Genomic DNA, 6,000 nt, shown 5'->3' on the forward strand with positions numbered 1-6,000 from the left:
TGCAGTAGGCGTCATCTAGGCAGCAGGCGCGGAGGCAGGTGGCAGCGGCAAGGTGGTGACCACCGTGGCAGCGGTGGTGATCGGCGATGGAGGTGGTAGGGTGGTGGTGAGATTAGGGCCTGACATCTCTAATACTAGGTTGATAGGATTACGGATCCTACCAGGCTTGTTGCGTAGGGTGTACGGGTGAGTGTAACACCCTCGGTGTTACGTTGTACAATTTTTGCTTAAACGCTGCATGAGCATCAACTTGTGTGTAAATGCGTGTAATATAGAGTATAAATAAATATTCGGAGCTTCAAACGTTCAGTTGAAACATGAAACGAAGGTTATATTTCGGGTCTCGTATTATCACTTAGGATTCTAAATGAATTTTTATCGGACGGAAAAGCTACGAAATGCATCGGCGGAACGTAGTAAAGTGGGTAGCCCGAACTTCGTAGGCGACGATGAAATATGTGCGGTCAAGGACGAGGTTCGCTAGCTAGTATATCAAGTAGGTCAGAATTGGAATTCGACGCGAAATAATTCGAGGTTTAGCCATTCCGCGTAAGTCTGTAAATGGGTCGACGAAGCCATGTTCGACAATTTTTGTAGAGCGATCGGCTTAAGAAGTGGTGAGATGTCGTGGCTTAGGTCAATAGCTCTACGTACCCTCTTGAGTATAGAAGAAGTGGTTTGGCGTTTGGACCATCAGGTAGGATTTTTCAACCGCTTTAAAAAGCGTGCAAGTCACATATTTTTGAACAAAGCCAGCGCTGGCCGCGGCCACTGCCCCTGCGTGGCCTGGCGGCTCTGCTCTGGCCAGCCAGCGTGCACTATCATGCCAGCCGCGTCGCCACCGTCGCTCCGGTGCAGCCATGTCCGTGTGCGTGGCTCCCTACGCTGTTGGCCACGGCTTCCTACCGTCACTGCCACCGGGTCATCATCGTTGTGCGCGCCTGGCTCACAACATGCGCACACATTCACGCACTGGGGCCCGGTGGGCCTAGATGCTCTGCCCTCCATCACATCCGCCTGTGCCACTGCTCGCCATCGAGTCTGCCGTCGTGTTTGGCCGTTCGAACTGGTGCCGCCACTCGCCCGAGCACACTCACGCGCACCGCCTGCATAGCCACTGTTCTCGTTGACATTGCGACTGCGCACGCATGGGTTGGCCCCGCTGGCCCTTGTCTTCATGGTTGCGCGCGTGTACATGCCATGCCTGCCCGTCGCATCGTCTAGAAAGTCACCGGCCGACCACGCCGCGCCAAGGCCTGACTCCAGGAGCCTATCCCCTTTTGCATTACCCACGTTCGGAGGACAAGTGGGAGGATAGCGTTGGGCCTAACTTGCCCGGGGCGGTAGTATGTTGTCGGGCACCGATTTAAGCTTTCGTCGCCACCGTTGTCATCTCTAAGCTGAGTGTTGTCGCCCTCAAATTGGCCATGTACCGTCCATCCCTTTCCAATTCACCGTGCGCTCAAATAGATAGAGTCGCTAGCTTCCGATTGGAGTTAGTTCGACGGCTTCCGTCCTTCGGTGAGGTAATGGGGAGAGTTTTCCCCTTGGCGGTCCGCCATGGCCGGCGAGACGAGTTCTCGGCCTGGGGCACTGCTCCTTGCTCTTTTATTTCAATTGAGCACGGCTGTTGCCTCTCCTTGACTCATCTGTCTCGCCCGTGCAGTGGTCCCGTCGACGGTGCTGTAGGTCGCCGGGAACGTCTTCTCCACGGCCAGTGTGAACCAGAAATACCTCGCGCGCGTGGCCAGACCGTTGTCATTGCTCGCGACTTCGCCTAGCCTATCCGTCACATCGCTGGTGAGGTCCTCTTGCTTCTAGAGTAGCTGGTTGACTCAATTAGGGACGAGGCTCGCCGGAGCACGAGGGTGGCCATCGGTGAATTGGCTTTGATGCCGCTCCTATGGTCAGCTCAGTTGGGCGCAGCAGCTATTCAATTAGGGCTTCATGGTGGTTACTTTTAGGCTACTGATGGTCACCGAGTAGTAGTAGAGGCGTTCGGGTAGATGGTTTTGCCGGCGTCGAGCTACCGCGGCCAGACCCCGCCGCGGCACGTGGCCACGCCTGCGTGGTGCGCTGTTCTGTGCATTTGTTACCTCAATCGGTCGCGCATGGTACGTAGATGCTCATGGGGGTGCTGGTGTGTGCTGGAGAGGTCGGTGCTTGCCGGCGTTTGGCCGGCGAGGCCGCGGCCCTGTTAGTCCAGCCAAGGACTTCGTAAAACATGAATTCGAATAGAAGTAGGGTCCTAGATGCAAACTCTGTGACTCGGTGAAATAGTATTCTAGTGGGTTGTGCGAATAAGGTAGAGAACAGGGGCTTTTTCGCTAATGAGTCAGCCGCGCGTGGCTCCACTGTGGGCCACCTGAGATGGGCCGCGTAGCGCGCCGCTAAGGTGAGCCGCGCCGGTCGCCGCGTCTGCGTGTGGGTGGGACGCCGGGGTGGGCCGAGCCGTCGCTCGCGGGCCACACGGTAGAAATTCATGTTTCCTTTATCCAGTGAATAACAAACTTTATTCAATATAATTTCTAGCTGAACTTTGTTAAATTGTAGTAAATTGTGTAGTTGCCCAAAAATAGGGAGACCAATTTTGTTAGGTTTGCAAAAATACCATCTACTTGTTAGTACAGTTAGATTACAGTTAGCTGGGACAATGGTAGGTTCATAAATTCAACCTAGAAAGCTTAATATTATGTGGATTAATAATTGCACGAATTTTCGTGGTAGATTGGTGATAGATATGGCTATGAAAATTTTACAGTAGGCTTACTAGATTATTATGTACTTGCTATAAATTTTGTAGCTCTAGAGTAGGTTGATAAGTAGAGTATCTATTATCCTTGCTTTATCGTATATAGCGTAACTCAGCATTAGGAGTAAGGATACTATAGTTGCTATAATAAAGAATGCCATACTTCATACTTGTTATTGGTAGCAATAGATAACATAGTACCATGGTCGGTAGCACTAGCGTAGTAGTTAGACAGATGTACTTTTATTTTAAGAGTTGTTGTTGCTATATTACTAAGTATTGCATCATCATTTCATGCATGTAGATCACGAGTTGGTAGAGTTCGTGCCCGTCGACAAATAGGAGTACGGCGAAGTCATTGAGGAGTACGAGGAGGAGATCCTCGTGCAGGAGGGAGCCCCGGAGCCGTTTGGTGCTGACCTTACTGACTCAGTGAAATAGTATTCTAGTGGGTTGTGCGAATAAGGTAGAGAACGGGGGCTTTTTCGCTAATGAGCCAGCCACGCGCGGCTCCACTGTGGGCCGCCTGAGATGGGCCGTGTCGCACACCGCTGAGGTGGGCCACGTCGGTCGCCGCGTCTCGTGCGGGCGGGACGACGGGGTGGGCCGAGCCGTCGCTCGCGGGCCGCTCGGTAGAAATTCATGTTTCCTTTATCCAGTAAATTACAAATGTTATTCAATATAATTTCTAGCTGAACTTTGATAAATTGTAGTAAATTGTGTAGTTGCCCAAAAATAGGGAGACCAATTTTGTTAGGTTCGCAAAAATACCATCTACTTGTTAGTACAGTTAGATTACAGTTAGCTGGGATGATGGTAGGTTCATAAATTCAAACAGAAAGCTTAATATATGTGGATTAATAATTATAGGAATTTTCGTGGTAGATTGGTGATAGATATGGCTATAAAAATTTTACAGTAGGCTCATGTGCTTGCTGTAAATTTTGTAGCTCTAGAGTAGGTTGATAAGTAGAGTATCTATTATCCTTGCTTTATCGTATATAGCGTAACTCAGCATTAGGAGTAAGGATATCTGTAGTTGCTATAATAAAGAATGTCATACTTCATACTTGTTATTGGTAGCAATAGATAACTTAGTATCGTGGTCGATAGCACTAGCGTAGTAGTTAGACAGATGTACTTTTATTTTAAGAGTTGTTGTTGCTATATTACTAAGTATTGCATCATCATTTTATGCATGTAGATCACGAGTTGGTAGAGTTCATGCCCGTCGACGAACAGGAGTACGACGAAGTCATTGAGGAGTACGAGGAGGAGATCCTCGTGCAGGAGGGAGCCCCGGAGCTGTTTGGTGCTGACCTCACTGACCCGTCACCTGCCCAAGGCAAGCCCCGGTGCATAACCCATATTTTAATGATCACTGAATATATATATATATATATATATATATATATATATATATATATATATATATATATATATATATATATGTGTGTGTGTGTGTGTGTGTGTGTGTGTGTGTGTGTGTGTGTGTGTGTGTGATGTGCATTTAAGTTACATGCATTTTATGGAAACTACATGCATAAATATATTCACCCATGAGTTCTACTAGTATAGGTCGAGTAGTGCTATGCTCAGGAATGCGGTAGCGTGAGTAACCTGCCGTTACTCGCAAATAGGTGATAATTATGATCACTCATGATAAATGATGGAAAGAAAAAATGGCGACCGGGCAGGGATATGGTTTGGGTACTGGTGGGTGTAAGGGGTTGTGTCCTGCGGCCAACAGGGCATAGCTCGGTTACACTTTTTCTCTGTCTGTGTCAATTAAGGACTGGTCGTTGCATAAGGCATCGTGGGCAAGTCACAGATTTATTATCGCGAGCACATAGTTGGGTATGGGCGCAGTGAAGACTCGTTGTTCTCTTGTCGTGGATCCGGCTCTTTCCGGACCGACTGATTGGAGGCGGGGATGATGGAGGTCCTTGCACCGCACTGAGTCCAGGACTCAGGAGTGGGGGCTTGGAGTCCAAGTTTGGACGGGGACCTGGACACCTAGGATAGGAGGGTGATGGGTTAGTCATGCTTGTGCCTGGGGTGCAAGCGGGGCGTGTGTTTTCGGGGTACCCAGCTAGGGGCATTGATTCGCGAATCGTCGGGCGATCTGGTACGGCTTGTTTCGTGTCAACCACCGTAGTAAGAACTGAAAAATGAAAGGTGATGAAATAGAACTGAATGCTCAACTCTTGCTTGAAAGTAGAACAAGTGCTTATATAGACTGGATAGATAATAACTTAATACGGCTGATGATAATAACATAAATAAGGACTCACTATTAGTATCGCTTTCTGCTAAAAGAAAACCAGCAAACCATAAAGCTCATCATATTCCTTGGAGTCGGGAAATTATTCCCACTAGTCGGATAAGTCTTGCGAGTACATTTTGTACTCAGGGTTTATTTACCCCTATTGCAGGTGATGCTTGAGGAGCACCGTTGTGTGGAGGATTCTTCTGGTGGGCTCAGACGGGTCCTCGTTCTTATCGCTAGATGTTTATTTTAAATTCCGTTGTTTATCATTCCGCACTCTGACATTCGGTATTGTAATTATGTACTTTTAAGAAACTCTGATGTATGAAATGGACAAGTATTGTAACTCATTCTCATTATTGGATCCTTGGAAAAAATGTGGATGTTTCGGGTTCTCCCTTGGGGTGTACCCGACGGATACCGCCCGCTGTAGCTTGCTTTCGGGGTGCTTAGTGTCTGGTGGAAGACGAGCACCTCCGTAAGCGTGTTATTTCGGACGGTTCTGCCACAGTGAGATATCGGTGGACGAAGCTTAGGGATGCGAGGACGACGAACGGGCGCCGTGATCACGGCGCAGGAAAGACAGGGGTGCGGCTAGGGCTCCCCAGGGAAGTCGGCAGCAAATTAGGTTGTTGCAGCTTATTTTCCAATCATCACAGTATTTATCCTTCCCTATAGATGCTATAATTAATGAGCTATATCTATCTCTAAGAAAATACTAAATAAGCGATAAATTAGGCCTCTAAGCCCCATAACAGAGCCGGCCCCCTAGCCACTATTAGGCCTACGCCTGGCATAGGGGATGCCGGTCATAACAACTTGATCTCTGAATTTAGTTCACTGAAAATAGACGTATATTGACTTCAACAACTAGACATACTAGAGCTCTCAATTTATTGGTAATGATAAAGTAACCAAGTTGGACTAATGGAAATCTAGGTTAACCAAATAGTTTGTTTTGATTCATCACAGAAACAAA

Source organism: Miscanthus floridulus, chromosome 8 (assembly GCF_019320115.1).
Source record: "Miscanthus floridulus cultivar M001 chromosome 8, ASM1932011v1, whole genome shotgun sequence".
Taxonomy (NCBI): domain Eukaryota; kingdom Viridiplantae; phylum Streptophyta; class Magnoliopsida; order Poales; family Poaceae; genus Miscanthus; species Miscanthus floridulus.